The 19388-nt window shown below is 44.1% G+C and overlaps 1 long non-coding RNA gene across 3 annotated transcripts in view; it reads right to left on the bottom strand.

The window, feature by feature from the left end:
* The window catches only part of LOC310828101, a 94958-nt gene that overhangs the window by 4322 nt on the left and 71248 nt on the right, over nucleotides 1–19388 (bottom strand). Inside the window, exon 3 of one of the 3 annotated variants that reach the window (XR_014556665.1) lies at nucleotides 9094–10624. The exons of the other annotated variants lie outside the window; for them this stretch is intronic. This is a non-coding gene — a long non-coding RNA (uncharacterized lncRNA). Of the gene's footprint in view, nucleotides 1–9093; nucleotides 10625–19388 lie in introns of those variants that run through there. 3 annotated transcript variants of the gene reach the window in all.

Here is a 19388-nt window from a genome sequence, read left to right as displayed (position 1 = left end):
ACCTCACAGGGTTGTTGTGAGGGTAGGATGGAGTGTGTGGAGAACCATGTTTGTCACCTTGAGCTCTTTGGAGGAAAGCTGGGATAGAAATATAGTAACAAAGAAATAAATGTAGCAAGCTTTTGAGTTTTTTGAAAATTCTTTGCCAGGCAAGATAATACACAAGGTAGGGGTAGTGGCTGGAGGATGAAAATCTTTAAAAAGCAAAAAACTAGGCGGGTGGGAAATGGCAGGGTAGATGTTACAGCCATAAGGTTTGTTTATAGATTGAGTTTTAAGACAGAAGTTGAAGGCTAACTCCTTTCTGGGTACTGAGATATGAAGAGGAACATGGAGTGTTCCTGCTATACTATTGGACTTCCAAAATGACTCCTACTTGGCAAACCTTCCAGTATTAACCCCCTAGCTTTGCCAAAAAAGGAGGCTGTCATGAGTATTGTTTTACTTCTGTTCTCTGTCCCACACACAATAAACAAAAGTGTTTCGCTTCAGGTATGGGACAGGACAGAACCGAGTTGCAAACCAACCATTCACACACCCCCACCTCCCCCCCCCAATATGGTGTCAGCTGTTGCAACTTCATCCCAGAATCCAAAGCGTGTAACTTGATATCTCAGCACCTGGGAGGGATTGCCTGGCAGAGTTCTGGAACACTTGAAAGTTTGCCATTTTTAAATAACTTTTTGGTTGGTCTTAATGAATGTATTACCCAACTGTGGTCATGGAGTGCTTGTGATCATTCGGCAATTAATTTGGCCAGCAGATAACTACAACTAAGTTTTGTTAGGAGGCTGGAAAAGTGTGGACTATATATAGATTGTGGATGAAACCCAATTGCCGGAAAACACAGCTTGAGTTTTAATCCCAGGTGTGTTGTTGCTGAGCTCTCTGAATTGCACTTGAGATGTTTACCACAATCTCAATGCCAACAACAGATGGTGGTGTAATATTCTGCTCCAGCCTGTCAATTTGTTATTCCGTTACATTTTAGAGAGGGCTTTTTATTCAGTAGAATTAGATGGACAAAAAACACCCACAAAGACAAATCTTTGTTGCCCAATTATTGTTGTGCAACCATTACAAATTATTTGAACACATCCACTTAGCTATGGCACATGAATCTCCATTGTGTTCAGCTGTTCAGACACAAGTAGGAAAGTTAGAGTCAGTGGTTAAAAAGAACCATTCTGATGTGTGATATTTGATAATGCCATTCTAAGAATGCACCCGAGGAAGTAAACAATAACATATATTTTAATTTTTTAATATGCCTGCAGTGCCAGTATCAAAGCATTTTACAAATTTCAATTCATTATGTTGGGATTCTCTCTACTGCTATGGATCATTCTGTGTTTGCATCAATGCAGCGTTTTGGTTGTTCAAAACAGAGTCCAAAACAATAACAACTTGCATGTTAAAAGCTTTCAGAAGTGTTATTAGGAGGGCTGCATTTTGTCATCACCTAAGGTTTCAGGTAAAGGGTGGCGCTGTGGGTTAAACCACAGAGTCTAGGACTTGCCGATCAGAAGGTCAGCGGTTCAAATCCCCGCAATGGGGTGAGCTCCCGTTGCTCAGTCCCTGCTCCTGCCAACCTAGCAGTTCGAAAGCATATCAAAGTGCAAGTAGATAAATAGGTACCGCTCCGGCGGGAAGGTAAACGGTGTTTCCTTGTGCTGCTCTGGTTCACCAGAAGCAGCTTAGTTATGCTGGCCACATGACCCGGAAGCTGTATGTCGGCTCCCTCGGCCAAGAAAGCAAGATGAGCGCCGCAACCCGAGTCAGTCACGACGACCTAATGGCCAGGGGGTCCCTTTACCTTTAAGGTTTTAGGTGAGGTACAAAAAAGTAGCAAGATGTTGCCTCTCTATCCCAGCCTTGGTGCACTGCCCCCCTCCCCCTTTCTGTCACTTTTCAATGGCACTCTTTCAAATATAATGCAAAAAAAGGTATGAGTAAAATACTGGTTTCTGTTTTAAATTTATTTTAAGACTGCAGAGTTGTGCCACTCGGCTCTCTGTTTTTAAACTAGTCTCTCTTTTTTTTGATCCTATAGTTCCTGTATATGCTGCATTTTATTTGATTTTAAAATTGTGACTAGTTAAATTGTGACTAGAATTATTTTAGGGCAGCCAATAAATACAAAAATGCATACACGAACTGCGCAGAGAAATGAAAATAAGTATCACAGCTAAAGGTTAGGCAGAAGCAACACAGCTAAGTGCCAGGGAACATCAGCCCCCCCCCCCCCAGCTTTCTGTCACCAGTGCCATTTTAAAACTCCAGTGTGATGCCTTGGGAGGGGCAACACTGCAAAGCGGCCTAAAAATACTGCAATCAGCCAGGCTACGTCTTAATAGTTTGCCCATACTTCATTCACTGCAAAGTGCCCTGGGGCTGCAAGCTTGGAGGCTTCTGGACCAGGGAGGTAGGTGCATCTGTTGCAGATCATCTCCTCAACTGTCCACTCAGTAGCTGAAACAAGCAGATACAAACAGTTCGTATAGCATGAATAAGTACAGATTTATAGATCCAGGTATGCAAATTTATCATCTTACATGGCAGGGATAAATCATGCATGCACACTGCATCAAAATCATGAAATGGGGTGCAAGTACACGCCTCCTTGCCTGCAGCGCCATTTGGTCTAAGGGTCACCCCTGTTCGCCTACTGCACAGCCTAATGCAAATAGCTGCCTTGTTTGGGTAAAATAAAGATAAAGCGCTGAGAATTCTTTCTTTTTCTCTTCCATAGGAATGGGTTATACTGGAGGAAGCCTCATACAGGAAACAGCTGGTTTCACACCCTCTTGCAAACTCTGAGAAACAACTATACTTGTTTTGAGATAAAGCCAAAACACACATTACAAATGTTTCACCTTTGTTAATTAAAGTGGCTTCTGCATTTTCTTCTTCTTCTCCCTTCAGACAAATTTGTCCTTCTATCTACATAATGGAGATAGGGTTATTTATTCTCTTTTCATTTCATTATATGCATTGGTGCAAGACAAGAAAGGCTTAAATTGCATCTGTGCAACCCTCTAGTCAATTTATCAACTTACCTGTCTTCCTTTTGCATATATCTGGCCTGGCCTGTGTAAACACTTCCGTTACTCATGTATAAGGAGGAAGTATTCTGCATTATCTTTGCAGAGCCAACAGAGGCAAAAGGCTATACAAATATTTTACATACATATAGCAGTCTTAAATTTGCCTCCATGGAATACAGCTGATAAGGTGCCATTTGATAAGATGGAAGAATGTACCTTTAAATAAATACAGAGATACAATGTGTGTGTAAGTAAGAGGCACCACCTGCTGAAAACTATGGTTCAGAATGAGCCTGTTAACAATGGTTTTGACTATCTTGAAAGTTGATCAGGAACTCAACAAATGGGCTGCACAGAGACATCAGGGATCAGTCTGTCAAAGGCTGGGGGAATATCAGAGACAAATACAGTATATGTTAAAAGCAAGCATACATGTGTGTAGGGTATGTGCTTGGTGTGCCCAGACTCACTCTGACATTTCAAAGAAACATGGACCCAGTCAAGTGGAGAGAGAGAGAGAGAGAGAGAGAGAGAGAGAGAGAGGCAGAATAAAAAGGCTGGAATGGATCTGCCTGCATCTGGAGTGATTGACTCCAGTAGAGGAGGTGAAGAAGCTAAGGGTGCAGTTTCTGTCTTCAGAAATCGGATTCCAACTTAGAGGTAGTGCTGTCTGCCTTAGAGGTCTATTGACTCCCAAAGCTACAAATCCTAGAGTGGTTTACCAATCAATGCCTCTTCCCAGGGAACTCTGGGAATTATAGTTCTGTGTGGGGAGCAGGGGTTTCCTCACAGCACCTTAAATAGACTGCAGTTTCCAGGATCCTCTGGGAAAAGCCATGACGGTTTAAAGCGAAACGCCATTGCTTTAAATGCATAGTGCAGGTGGACCCTAGATAACTGCTGCCTGTCAGAGTTGACACTACTGGGCTAGATGAGGAAATAGTCTAACCTGGGATAAGGAAGTTTCCAATGTTTGTTATGATGAGGATTAATTTTACAAGTAAGGGATTCCAGGGATGGGGAAGATTAGATGAAATCTGGCCTTACAATTCTTTGTATTCCATATGTTGGAAAAAGAGTAGGAGTGTCCCTCCAGATGTGGTTGGACTATAAATCCCATCAGCTCCAGCCAGCATGGTCAACAGGGATGATGGGAGCTGTAGTACAGCAGCATCTGGGGGGGCACAGGTTAGCCAACCCTGCCATGTAGCATAATGGATTTAGAACAGGCACAGGCAAACTCGGCCCTCCAGATGTTTTGGGACTACAACTACCATCACCCCTGACCACTGGTCCTGTTATCTAGGGATGATGGGAGTTGTAGTCCCAAACATCTGGAGGGCCAAGTTTGCCTATGCCTGATTTAAAGGTATGATCATTGCTTCCTGCAATCCTGCAGCTGAGTAACTACCTATAATTATTTCTTCCAAAGAAGCTGTTTATGTTATAATTTTACGTCTTAGACCAAAAATTGTCACTGCAGCAAAAATATCACCATCCCCACTCTCAAACACAATGTAGTTTTATGCCAACAGGCTCCAGCAGTGTAGCAACCAAGCTAATTTTCTCTTAATCTATTCCGTTTGCTCCCCCTAATTGTCTTTAGCTGCAGCAGCTAATGGGAATGTAAAGGAAAACACTCTCCCTTTGCTCAGCACAGAACATAAGAAAAATGAGTGGAATGGAACGGCTCTCGCTTGTTTGTGCGCAGCGCAGATGATGTAGAGAAGAAGAAAAACAGCAGCAGCCGAGCAACAGAGACAGACATTTTCATCATGGGCCAAATATGTTGGATGCTTCAAACATTCCAGTGTGAAAAATAAGTTTTGGATCAAACATTTCTCAGACCAACTGCAAAAATATTTGGTTTCCTTTTGTAAGCACGGGGGAAGTTAATACCTCTAAAAGGACGTTTATAATTCTACTCACAAAATGGCCTTTGCATTGCAAGCATATCAAATTTATCTTCTACTTGGCCTGGCATTTGCCTCCTGCAACAGATAAATCCGAGCACATCTGAAGTTAATTTGATATTGAGCGATTCCAAGCGAGCAAATTGTGCTGTACACCTCAGCTATTACACGCCAAAATGCATGCAAAGGGCTGGTTTATGCAATCGAAGTCTCTAGAAAATTTCTCCTTCCTGTGACATGGTGTCCAGGAGGGTTGGAGCTCAGTGGTGTATAGAAGGTCGCAGGTGCAATCCCTCTTGGCACCTCCAGTTTAAAAGATCAGGTAGTCATTGAGGTGGATGATCTCCACCTGAGACCCTGGAGAACCACTGCTATCCAACATAGATAACACTGAGCTAGATAGACAAAATACTCTGATCTGGCATAGGGCAGCTTCTCAATGGTGGTTGGTTCATTAGGGCAAATAAGTCACTGCCCCACTAGTCTGCCCCTTACAACCAGTACAGAAGGCAGGAGTGGCCGTAAGCTTCATTCTTCTCCTTAGTCTCAGTGCTGCCCTTGTAGAATTCAGCATGGAGAAGCATGGGACAAAACTAGAATTGGCTGCTTCCATCTATCAATGGCTTTGGCTCCAGTTACTGCTGATCTCCCTGCCTTTCTACCCAACTAGTCCTGGTGGCCACAAGCCACCACTCCAGCTTCCTTTGGTCCTATGATAGTCCTTCTGAGATAACAATACTAGGGGAACTTTACACAGCCCAGTGCAAATGCTTTTTAGTCTGGCATTCAATCCAGACTCTGAAGTATTTGAAGTGAGGTTGGGATGGCCCTACTGTTAGGTAAAGTAAAGTGATGTGGCCATATCAGGCAGCAGATGCCGAGGGTGGGTAGGTAAGGAGAGCCAGTTGTATGTGCCAAGAGGCATGGTGAGGAATGCTGTTGCATTGCCACTTTTGAAGTAAGATTTGATGGCCCATCTGGTCACCTTCTGCACATAGCAGGGGTTGCATCTTGTCCTTTGGCTCAGGAAACAAAAATAGCTTGTAAGAGGTAGGTCTGCCAGGTCAGAAGCATCCTGAGATTTCAGGACCCAAACCTGAGACCTAAGGGCAGCCCCAGGTGATGTCATGGCAGGGGGTCCTGGCTATTCTTTATCTGTACTACCTCCCACCACTGAGCCCTGGGAACAACAACAACAACAATAATAATAATAATTTTTATTTATAACCCGCCCTCCCCAGGAGAAGGGAGCAGCGGAGGGCAAACCGCCCCTCACCAGAAGGTCTATGCAATAATTTGGAGCTGGTTCTTGCCAAGCTGAAGTTTGCAAAGAGCACACATAATATTCTAAATAAATAAATCTTAAAGACATACTTTAAATGCACATGAGTTTCCCCCCAAAATTCTGGGGACTATGGGTTATTAATGTGGTTTTAAATGTACAGTGTGTACACATCCCAAGACACAAATGCAAGATGGTGGTGGTTAATTCACTCCTTTTCTGCCATTTCACCTCTCCAAATTCCCTTCCCCAGCTACTCATGGGGAGTGGAATTTGGCGACTCCTGGCTCATCCCCTCCCCACAAAAAAGGGGAGCAGAGGAAATGCATCACCGAAAACATGGACAAAAGGAGGCACAGATTTGCAAAAAATGTGCACATGTAAAGTTAGAAATCATAACTGTAATTTAAATGGAAACACGATACATTTTGCCATAGCAAAGAAGACTGCAACCAAGTGGCCTGCCTGCCTGTATTGTCTGCTGTCTAGATGCTAACTGTTGATTGGCAACTTCAGGCCCTCCTTTCTTATGGTACTTTATCTGGAATGGGACTTGGACCAGCCAGGGCATCAAACCAGGGACTGTTCTCTGTATAGAAGGACACATGGTCTCCTTAAGAGATTAGACCAAGCCTGGGTGGTGCCACCATCCATGTAAGGAAAGATGCAGAAAATCTCTACACTGATTCAGTGTCTACCAGGAAAAACTTTCTGTATCATACTAATGAAGCTGCCTTATACCAAGTCAGACTATCAGTCCATCAGGTTCAGTACAGTGGTACCTCTGGTTAAGTACTTAATTCATTCCGAAGGTCCGTTCTTAACCTGAAACTGTTCTTAACCTGAAGCACCACTTTAGCTAATGGGATCTCCCGCTGCCATTGTGCCGCCGGAGCACAATTTCTGTTCTCATCCTGAAGCAAAGTTCTTAACCTGAAGCACTATTTCTGGGTTACCGGAGTCTGTAACCTGAAGTATATGCAACCCGAAGTACCACTGTATAGTCTACACTGACTGGCAGGGACTTGTTAGGGTTTCAGAGTCTCTCCCAGCCTAACTTGGGAGATCCCAAGGATTGAACCTGCAACCTTCTGCATGCTAAGCAGATGCTCTAACCACTGAGCTGCAGCCCTTCCCCAAACATGGTACACTTGTATCAGTTGAGTTTGTACATTAGCACTAAAAAAAAAATCAAAACAATTAGCTGAAGACGGTAACACTACCAGATACATGGCACCATGAAGCTGCCAGTGTCTGACACATGTGTGGCATTGGTCCAGGCCAGCGTTATATGGGGTTTGGTGCCACCCGTGAGGCAGAAGCCTGGGCAAGGGGAAGAGGGATGCTCAGAGCTGTCAGAGACAGAGTTGGGCAGGGAGGATATGTTGGAGGAAGATATGTTGGAGGATATGTTGGAGGCTGTTCAGGCAAGGGACAGGCCAATCGAATCCCCATCATCCCCCACTCTGCTGCCTCCTAGAACCAGGAGGGGCTTGAAGACAGAAGAGCAGCGATGCCTTCAACACAGGAAAAGCCTCAGGTTGTGTGCATGCACCCTGTCAGGCGAGGGTACAGAAGCTGGTTGGGGTGTGTAGTCCCCACTGTTGCTGCAACTGCTCCATAGGGCACAGCCCTGGGACAGCTGCCTAGAGGCCAGAAGGAAGTATGTGGGTGTATCTGGGGCACCACTGGAATTGCTATAAGTGCATGCTTTTGTCAATAAAGAATTCACTATCAGACATGTGCCTTCCTTGGCCAGGGGTGCCTGAGGACTCTTTGTTCTTATTGGCACAATAGGCTAACATGGTTACGCCTCTGAAATACATTTCTGGCTAGAATGCTTGGGTCTGTATTCTTTGAAGTTCTGGATGGATGTTCAATGCTTTATTATCCATCCAAAACTGTACACTGTCAGATTGTAGAATATCAACAGGGCTCCCTTTCTGGAAACATCTGTGTTACGCTTTAATTTGTACTCTTAAAGATAAGGTACAGTCAGAAGAATGAAAGATGCAGGTAAACAAATATGGAAAGTGGATTAGAGCTTTCAAGTAGCCGGCCAACAATATTGTGGGTGCTTCGATGTAAGTGGAATAGCATGCCTAGATATAGCTTATTTGCAGACTTTTGAGCAAGAGTGTGTGGGTGGAAGCCCAAAAATAAGCACTAGCATAATTACTTCAACACTAAATGTTAACATCCAACATATTGGGAGAAGCAAGCCGGCCTGCTTTTGTGTTTTTAACAGGGGTTGACATGAGACTCTGCTGATGCTCATCTGCACAGATAAATCAGCTTACAGCTGTAGATTTCTGAGCAGACTAGGCCATTCTTTTGATCAGTTGGCAACCCTACTTGATTGCATTGTGTACAGGTTAAGTGGTAAGACTGTTCAGTTAGGGCATGGGAGACCTGGGTTCAAAACCTCGCTCAGCAATGAAGCTCACTATATGTCACCCGGGATGATGAGTGCCACCTGCAATCCTCTGTCCACTCACATGAGAGTAAGTTGTATCAGAATCTTCTCTTAATTGACCAGGGAAGCAAGCCACAGAGTGGTTGATTTAGTATTACATCCTCGTCACAAGAGAGGAGGATAGAGACCTAGGTGCCCCCCATGGGACCTCCTTGATGCCCCACTAGGTTCCAGCAGCCTCCACTGTGTCCCAAGAATGGCTACATGCTGACTTTAAATGAACTGAGCAAACACAAGGAGAGGCATAGGTCCACACTTCACATGGGATCTCTCTCCCATTGTTACATTACAGGGCATGTAGCCTATGGCACGTTTAACAGAGGCCTTGATCTGGCCCTGTCTGTGAATGCCAAACTACAAACTTGGTGACGAAAGCCGTTGCTCAATGTGACAGACTCCTCCAGATCAGGGCTAAATTATTAATCGGGGCTGTGTTGTCAGTGTGAACATATTGTGCTGCATAATAATAGCTGCACAAACAGCGGAGGAGCTGTGCTAAATCTGCATTATTGATAAACAGAGAAGAACATTCACTTCTAATTACGCGTCTAAGGCCCAAACAACAAACCTAGAAGGTTCTTTGTTGCCGCCAATCTCCACAGGTGCCAAAAGGCAAAAGGTGGCTTCAAAGGACAGAGTTGTAGCCTTTGCCAACAGGGAGCCTAACTGCGTGTAGGGGTGGCGAGTGCCTCTCCTGCACGTGTGCAAGACGCTGCTCCCCATGGACGTGGGACGGGAACAGCGATAGACTAATATAGCTGAGACAAAACACAGTGTTCACATATTGCAAAGCGGGGGCAGAGGATGACATGGGAGACAGCCACAGCAATTAAGAACATAGAGGAGAAGCATACTTATGCCTTCAAGCCACAAGCGTACCCCCATCCATGGCACACCTTTACAGCAGCATACCCTCCAACTTCTTCTAACCTAAATCTAGGGCATCCCCTGCCTCCATCATGCCGTCCCACCAGGCGACCTCACTGCTTGCGGCTTTTGTCAGCAATGTCCCAGTCAAATCAGGACAATTGGCAGGTGTACATCAGCTCCAGAATTGCAGTACAGGAAGTTTCTCTTCTATTGACCTCAATGGGAGGGGAATGGCATGGTGACAGTATATCTCATGTTCTTCTGCTTCGTGGAACCCCTTTGGCTCCTTGGTATACTCCAGAGCTTAGGGCGAGGAAACAAGCTGAGGGGTGGCTCAAACGTGAGCAGAGGAAAATTCTGGTTGAGTGCAATTGAACACTGAGCCTACCTGGTGGCAGTGAAGGCAGCAAAAAAGGATAGCTTTATTGCTTCCACTGCATCCACATTTTGTCGTCTGGCAGAGGACCTCTGGGTAGTGTGGGGCCTTTTACTGTCTGGCCTGAAGGAGGTGGACGAACCAAGGCACCTCAAAGTGGCATGACACAAATGTTGCTACCACACCACTGGAAGCAGAAAGCAAGCTGAGGAACTGGGTCATTGCCTCTACCCCTCCATTAAATGCTCCTAATACACAGAATTACAGCTGTAAAAGATGCATTTTATCAGCACATTTCCATAATTGTTACCTATGTAAAGCCACCACTGAAATATATTGCTTATGATGTATGCACTGCAAATTACACAGAAAAAAAGAAATATGTGTGCTGGAGAGAGGCTTATTTGTTTTTGTTTTTTTAATATAAGAATTGTATTTACCTACATAGATACTCTTGCAGAAATGACAACACCCTGAGTTCATGTATGGGATTTATTGCTAGAACCTGTTGTTTGTTGTTCATTTTTATTTATTTGTTACATTTATATCTCACTTCTACTCCCATGAGCTCAAGGTGGTGTACATGGTTTCCCTCCGCCCTCCACCTATTTTTTTCCATTATCTTGAAGCAGAAAATTGAACAAGAGCTGAGTTGAATTCCTGCTGGCAAAAAAAGCAGAGTCATTTTCACAGGACCATCTCCTTAGACAATGTAAACGGCAGCAGTTCCCATCAAAGCTAGTTATTCTAATTTAGACTGAGAGAGGATTTGGTCTAAGGAGCAGAGTAATGAGCACAGTAAGATTGCCAGATCACAATTACAAAAATAAGGGTCCCTCTGGGGAGGTACTGTCTGGTCTGCTCAGCTACAAAGCTGGGGTATTCCGAAGGAAGGAACAGTTGTTTTTAAAGACCTGTCATGTTCTGAAATATTCTATTTCCTAAAGACAGGGAATGCTAACCTGTGGCCTTCCAGATGTCAATGGACTAAAGCAGTAGGGGGAACCATTGGCCTCCTGGATGTTGATGAACTACAACTGCCATCAGCCCCTGCATGCATGGCCAATGGCCAGGGATGGTGGAGATTGTAGTTCAGCAACATCCAAAAGCCAAAGGTTCTCCACACCTGGTTTATAGCCCCCATCCTTCCTGACTATAAGTAAAGGCAAAGGGGCCCCTGACCATTAGGTCCAGTCGTGACCGACTCTGGGGTTGCGGCACTCATCTCACTTTATTGGCCAAGGGAGCCAGTGTACAGCTTCCGGGTCATGTGGCCAGCATGACTAAGCCGCTTCTGGTGAACCAGAGCAGTGCACAGAAACACCGTTTACCTTCCCGCCGGAGCGGTACCTATTTATCTACTTGCACTCTGACGGGCTTTCGAACTGGTAGGTTGGTAGGAGAGGGACCAAGCAACGGGAGCTCACCCTGTTGTGGGGATTCGAACCCCCAACCTTCTGATCGGCAAGTCCTAGGCTCTGTGGTTTAACCCACAGCACCACCCGCATCCCTTCCTGACTATAGACCAAGCTATTTGGGGGTAATGAGAGATGGGAGTCCAAAAACAACTGTAGGGCCACATCTTTCCCATCCCTGCACTAATACTTACTCATCCCTCTCCCCTGCCCAATTCTTTTACTTCTCCAAAAAAGGTGATTCCAGCCAGTTATTAAATATGGAACAGATAGCCTCAACAAACCAAGGACAGGCATTTAGATGAAGAGGGGTGTTATTTTACATATTTAGAAATAAAAGATCCAACGCATGACCCATACTTGATCCAATTAGGCTTTTGTAACAACACACACAAAATAGAAGAAGGAAAGCATAATGTGTATGACTACCTGCTGTTTTTTGGATTCTGGCACAATCTAGATGGAAAAAAACACAAACCCTAGTAATCATCTCAACTGGCTTCCAATAATAGCAAATTATATAGAGGGTTAAGCCAAGGTTCTCTTAAGCACACACATCAGCTTGATTATCAGCAGCAAAAATGCATATAAGCAACACTTTCTAGAGCTTATGAGTGCACATTTTAAAAATGAGCAATATAATTTAGAAGGAGATTAAGGCGTAACGGCACACAAGCCAAGCATTTTGTTTACTTCAGCTGCTTGTAATGTGCTCCACTTACAAAAAGAAGCATAAATCACACATACATTAGTACAGTAAAGCATGGTTTTTATCATATTTGTGAGACACTGGCCCCTGGCTGCTTGGCAAGAAGAAAGCTTAAATGGGGTTCCTCCTCTTGCTGTGGAACAGGGAGCTAGCAGTCTTCTTTTGTTAGTCACAAAGGATAGTTATGTTATTCTAAAGCAGCAATGCTGCAGCAAGCAAAGGCTCTAGCAGCTCAGTCTGCTGCTTGTGGCTGGAAAGCCAAACAGGAAGTATGTGACTGTTGCCATGAAAACGAAGGGGCAGTCCATTCTCCTTATTGAGCACAGGATGTGAGCTCAGGATGTGTCATATGACCTGTACAGGATGTACATGGGTGGAGTTTGGAGTTTCTCTCTGTTTGTTGAAGAGAGCAAACATCTTTTACTGTATGACTGCTAAAGACAGGAATAAAAGCATGTAGTTACATTTCTGTCTGTGTCTGATTCCCCTCCCTGGGGATATGCAGGGAGCAGGGAGGAGGAGAAGCAGTTGGTGTGTTTTTCTCACAGCCTGAGGAAAATCGCCGGAACGGACCTCGTATGTTGTTCTGCCAGGAGTCGCCGGAGGGAGGTCAAAGGAATTCAGCCGGTGCCTGAACAGATAGGCACATACCTCTGACCGGGCCAGAATTCCAACAAGTTAGTCCCTGCACAATTTTGTCATTAGACCAGATGCTATTTGGTGCCTTTTTGCTTGAATGCGTATAACTTTTTTACATCAGCTCTGCTTTTTTGTTATTGCTTCCAAGTCTCCGATGTGCTTCCTATGATCTGGACAGAGTGGATCCACTTTGTAGATGGTCACATGATATTGCAGAAGCAATTGTGTGTGTGTTACAATGTGCACTTGCATAGAAACACTTTACCATGTGACTCCAAAGCATCCAAAAATCAGCTTGCCTGGAATGGCTCATGAGCAGCTGGTTGGCTACAGTGAGAGCAGGATACTGGACTAGATGGGCCATTGGCCTGATCCAGCCGGCTGTTTTTGTGTTGTTAACTGAAGCCTCACCTGCTGAGTAAGAAAATAGGAAGCTGCCTTATACAGTGGTACCTCGGGTTACAGACGCTTCAGGTTACAGACGCTTCAGGTTACAGACTCCACTAACCCAGAAATAGTACCTTGGGTTAAGAACTTTGCTTCAGGATGAGAACAGAAATCGTGCTCTGGCGGTGCGGCAACGGCAGGAGGCCCCATTAGCTAAAGTGGTGCTTCAGGTTAAGAACAGTTTCAGGTTAAGAATGGACCACCGGAACAAATTAAGTACTTAACCCGAGGTACCACTGTACTGAGTCAGGCCATCTAGCTCATTCAGTGGTTCCAATGGAATCACAACCCAACATAATTCTTAGTGTTCGAGACTCTTATACTTAAGGTACAATTAAATCAATGGCTAAACAAGGGTTAACTTTAAAACTGGATATTTTTGTGGGAAGAAAAATGATATTGGTTGTTTCAGTGAAGTAATAATCTTGATGACGAGTTGTACGTTCGTTCTTACACAAGTCAACAGGGAAAAAAGTTCTTTATTACCAATCCTTTCAGGGTTATTATATCAAGCAAGGTGAATGAGGAAATCTTTGTACAATATGCCAGTAGATCATATTCATAACTCATAGCTGATCATAAACATAAAGTGATTGATGCCTCTGGAAAAAGTAATGTGAGCAAGTCTTCTTTCAAGTATGCAATCTGGCAAATAATAACGCCAGGACTGATCATTCAGGAAATGAAAAATGTCTTCTTCAGCAGGGTGCTTTCTGTGCATTTGGAAAGATTATTTCAGGAACCAGAAAGTACACAATTTTTTCTGAAGCTTTAAATCTTTCAAATGTGTGGGGCTTTGATGAACAAATCCATGTTGCTTTTAAATGCCTTTGCAAGATGAAGATGAAAGATGCTGTTCCAAATAATTATGGATTACAAACTTTCTGAAAACTCCACACTTGATTTGTCTCACATGAGTGGGGGCTCGATAAATCGGGACAGGATTTTTGGCAGCCATGGTAATGCTTCTTCTAACCAATTATATGTAACTTTAAATTACATGCTTTGTTTTGCACACAAAAACAAGAAAATAAAGTTCCACATTGGGTTGTGTGCAGAGTTAACTCTTCTGTGAGTGGAAGGAATCCTTCTGTTTCAGGAAAGGTCCCCTCAGTTCAGGGGAGAGGCTTTGATCCTTTTGGGGGGGTGTCAAAGCAATAGTAACCAATAGCTGCTTTCTCCTGCAGCACCTAGTACCAACTCCTAAACCAGGCTTCCTCAACCTCGGGCCCTCCAGATGTTTTTGGCCTACAACTCCCATGATCCATAGCTAGCATAACCAGTGGTCAGGGATGATGAGAATTGTAGTCTCAAAGGATCTGGAGGGCTGAGGTTGAGGAAGCTGGTTAAACCATAGGTTTACAACCTTTCTGAGTCCACGGCTCCCTCACTTTCTGAGGCTCACCTTTAGCCTGTCTGCGGACAGTGCAGCCCCCTCCAAGATGGAGGCAGGGCTCAGGAACTACATTTCCCATCAGGCACGCTTTGCAGATGACACAACCCTCGCTTCCACCACACGTGGCCACTTCTATTAATCTACACAATCTAATCTACAGTATCTATTAAGAGATGGGAGGGAAAGAAGGAGGTACAGAGATTGGTCCTGTCCTTGGCTCCCTTCACCATCATTCAAGGCACCCCAGGGCACTGTGGCACATCAGTTGAAAACCATTGTACTATGAGGATTGCGGGGTGGGACGGGACGGATGTATCCTGAGATGTGGAAAAAGGAAAGAGGAGTTGGGGGGATGTATAAAACCAAGGCAGTGATCATGGATCACTGCCTTGCCGTGGCAAAGGGGCTTGAATAACTCAGAGAAGCTATGAGCTAAGCCGTGCAGGGCCACCCAAGATGGACAGGTCATAGTGGAGAGTTTTGGCCAAACGTGATCCACCTGGAGCAGGAACCAGCAGGATACTTGGCAGTATCCCTGCCAAGAAAACTCCATGGACAAAGACAACAGGCATATCATAGCATGAGTTTGACCAAACTGCAGGAGGCAGTGGAAGACAGGAGTGCCTGGCGTGCTCTGGTCCATGGGGTCACGAAGAGTCGGACACGACTAAACAACTAAACAACAACAACATAAAGCCAAAAGTGCTTACAACAAAACCAACAGTGAAAATGCAGCCTCAGGGACACTGGAGAAACAAAATTATGGCTGCACCCCCAAATTTAGTCATTGCAAAGCTACAAGGAACCAAGGAGAGGAGCCAAAGTGCTTCAATGGGCAAGGAAAAGCAGCCCTGGAGTTGGCCACTGGTTCTTAGGTGCCTTAGTGCCAGAGGGCCCCTGCGAAAAATAGAGTAATCAGTGAGTGGCATTCTGAGAATAATTTTAGAGACCTCACACTATCAAACATGCTCTAGTAGGGTCACCTGCATAAAATAGGAATTCCTGCTAAAATATTGGTTTGCTGTGTCGTTGAACAGCACACAGTGATGATCCAAGAAGACACTCCAAAAATAAATTACTTCAAAAGGCTTAAACAAACAGAAAGACTGGCTTTAAATATCACTGAAGGAGAAACCACAATATGAATGCTAAAAACCTTTTTGAAAATGGTAACATTTATGTCACCCAAGAAGATATAGTGTTACTTTATTTGTTGCCTATAAGATGGACTGCATAGTAAATAAAATAAAGTTATTTATACTCAAAACAAAAACATGATTATATTTCAGAAAACATTTTCACAATTGTGAAAGGTTTTCATCTCAACTGGAAAACCTTTGCTATGTTTCCAGTGAAAGCCACCCTCGTAGTTTTATAAACTGATCTGGTGATCACCCCACCTAATGCTCTTGGGTGGGTGGCAATTTGATTTTTGACATTTTCAAAGTGCGAAGCAGCTCAGAAGACGTGAACTCTGCCAGTACTTCTCCCAGCATCAGGATTTAACACTGAGGATTTATCTCTTCTTGTTACCTTATTTTGATTTATTTATTTCATAAAATTTATACACTGCTTGATTGTGAAGAACCTCAAAGAGGTTTACAAAAAGATAAAACAATAAAATCAATTTTAAAAAATCACAACCATACTTTAAAACATACAGAAGTTAAAATGCTAAAACAGATTCAAATTACCTCAGCTTTCTAAGCATCTGGTTAGACTTGTCTAAACAAGAATGTTTTCAACAGGAACCAAAAAAGAGTACAGTGATTGTGCCTGCTTGATATCAACAGGCAGAAAGTTCCAAATATTCTATTCTATTCTATTCTATTCATATTATAATTTGCATTGTTTTTGTCAGTTGCTTTGATTATCGTTTAGATGAAAGAGCAGGATATAAATCAGGGACACAGAAGCTCAGGACCGGAGGCCAAAAGTGCCGCTCTAGGGTCCAGACCTCTCTGGCTGGTCTTGAGGACTCTCCTTAGGCTACACCTTCTCTTCAGCCACACCTTCTCTCCTCTTGCTTACCTTTGCACCCTCCACAGGTGTTTTTCGTCTGCCTGGAATCTGATAATGCCTCTTACTTGCCTGAATACAGATGTGTGTGTGAGTCTGTGTAGAAACTAGTCCAATGTATAAAGGTAGATTTTCCAATCGTTTTCCCACCTAGTCTCTGGCTCTGCCCTCTGCTGGAATTTGGCTGCCAGAAGTATGCCCAGAAAGCAATGTGGCCCTTGGTCTGAAAAAGATTTCCCACCACTGGTGTATATGATTAAAACCAGGTATATTGGAAATAAATAATGGATTTGCAACCAGGGGCATGGTGGTAGTGCTGTATGCACATAATATATGTGAGAAAAATAGTTGTGCTCTTGTTGGTAAAGCTAGTACTGGATATTGTCTAATGTCAGCAGCTAGCCAGCAGTAAATCACACTGTGCAAGTTGGAGTTAACTCATTATTAGCAAAAACACGTTCTGCACAGGAGTGTCAGGCCTAATGAGCCCAGCAACTCATCTCTAGTAGGTCTAGCTTCCATGAAGCAGTTGTTGAGGCTGAAGGTACCCCCTCCCCGCAGCTACCTAAGCCCCTTCTTCTCCAGGGTTTCTTCCCAAGCAATCAGAGACTGTGTTTGCACATCGCTAATCTCTCCTCTGCCCTATTCATGCCTCTTCTGGTTCTGGGAGAGAAGGGTTGAGGGGAGCTTGTTGAAGCAGGTGAGGGAGACTCTCATGACTCTTTCATCAGCCTGATTCATCTCTGCCTCTCTCCTCCCACCCTCCTGCTTCAGCTTCTACTTCTGGACTGCTCTCTGCCACAGACTCTTCCAGCTCACTAAGCCCTCTTACATCTTCAGCTTCTGACGCCTCCTCTTCCCAGTCTTCTCTCTTTTCTCCCTGTGACCCCTCATTGTTGTCCCACCACCACTCCCCAGGCTCTGAGGCTTCTTCTCTTGGTGGTTCCCCAGCTGGTTCCTCCCACCATTCCTCTGCCTCCAACCTGTTCATGACATTGGAAAAGAAAAATGCCGTGAATCCCTTTGCCACAGTACACGCTGCCAAATGCTGTTAATTTGTTCATAGCATTAGATGAAACTCAAGTTCTCAATAGTCAGTGCAGAATGAGATGAGGACCAGGATGTTTTCTTTCACAAAGCTAATAGATTCTTTGTGGGAGGGGGGTTGGCTGACTATTTCATAAAACAATGTGTGTCTATGTGTTATTTTACTTATTTGAAAGAAAGGTGGAGAAAGAGATTCTCACAGGAGGAATTTGAACAGCAAAGCTCTCTGATAAAAGAAGGCTAAAAAGTTCATTCCAAATACCAATTTGCTAATAGTCCCATGAGAGTAATGTTTATATTGGCAACAATGAACAAATAGAGATGAGTGACAGGTCCAGAATTAAACCATGAATGGAAGCAAATATTCCCAGTGCAGAGTATGCATATCACTTGCCAATACAGTGGTACCTCGGGTTACAGACGCTTCAGGTTACAGACGCTTCAGGTTACAGACTCCACTAACCCAGAAATAGTACCTGGGGTTAAGAACTTTGCTTCAGGATGAGAACAGAAATCATGCGACGGCAGAACGGGAGGCCCCATTAGCTAAAGTGGTACCTCAGGTTAAGAACAGTTTCAGGTTAAGAATGGGTCCTAGAACGAATTAAGTTCTTAACCCGAGGTACCACTGTAGAAAGAGACCAATATTCCAATGTCCTGAGAACATATTCTTATGACTACATTACTCCAGTTTTCTAATTAGTTTCTACAAATGATTACCCTGGATGTAATCACAACTTTCAGATGAGTAGAATCGTCAATTCCTCCAGCATTTCAGTTACAAAATGCCTCAATAAGCATGTGAACTTGTGGGATAATTTCACCCAGTTTGATGGTTAGCACTGGTGTCGGACTCAGTGGCGGACCTTGGAGTCTCAAATTTCAGTGGCACCCTGTGCAACGCCAAAATTCAGCCCCCACCCATCACCTTCCAGTCTACATCACAGCTGAGATGCCCTCTGTGGCACCCCTGAGGCTCTGCACCCAGTGCAATTGAACTGGTTGTGCTCCCCTAAAGCTGCCTCTGTTGGACTTGAACAAAGGAGATCTGGTTTCGGGCTAAGAGGCTTATTGGGTGATCTTGGGCCAGTAGCACAAACATCCTAACCTACCTTGAACAAGGAGAAGGGCAACAGCTAAGAGGGGAATGTTTGTCACTTGGTAATAGTTATCTGCTTTGCATGCAGACTGTCCCAGGTTCAATCTGGCATCTCCAGGTAGGACTGGAAATGTCCCATTTGAAACCCTGCAGAACTGCTGCCAGTCAATGTAGACAATGGATGAGGAACTATGGGTATCCAGGTGTTGTTGGACTCCAACTCCCATCAGCCCCAGCCAGTATGGCCAATGGTCAGGGATGATGGGCACCGTAGTTCAGCAAATGTACGCAGGGCCACAGGTTCCCAACCCTAAATGGACGAATGGCATGTTCCTATGTTGCAAAATTGTCGTAAATAAATTGGGATAATTGCCACATATAGTGTCTGAGCAAGTTGGAGGAAGGGCAGAATACAAATGTTTTTAATCGTGTTCTGACCTTTCTGTTGTGCTTATGGAGTGGTGAAGGCAAAGTCTCATTAGCTCCACAAGGGGCAGGGGACAATCTTATTAAGGTTTTATTCTGTGCTTTTTTTCTGGGGGGATGCAGAGGTATGCATACCCCTAAACATTTTTTGAATCTTTGTACTTTTGTTCATTTGCTGTATTTATTTTTCCCGATTTGAACAATAAAAAGGTGGCTTTCTCGGGTCA

Source organism: Podarcis gaigeae (genome assembly GCF_964106915.1).
Source record: "Podarcis gaigeae genome assembly, chromosome: 12".
In the NCBI taxonomy this organism is placed as follows: Eukaryota; Metazoa; Chordata; class Lepidosauria; order Squamata; family Lacertidae; genus Podarcis; species Podarcis gaigeae.
This window is presented reverse-complemented; position numbering and strand designations above follow the sequence as displayed.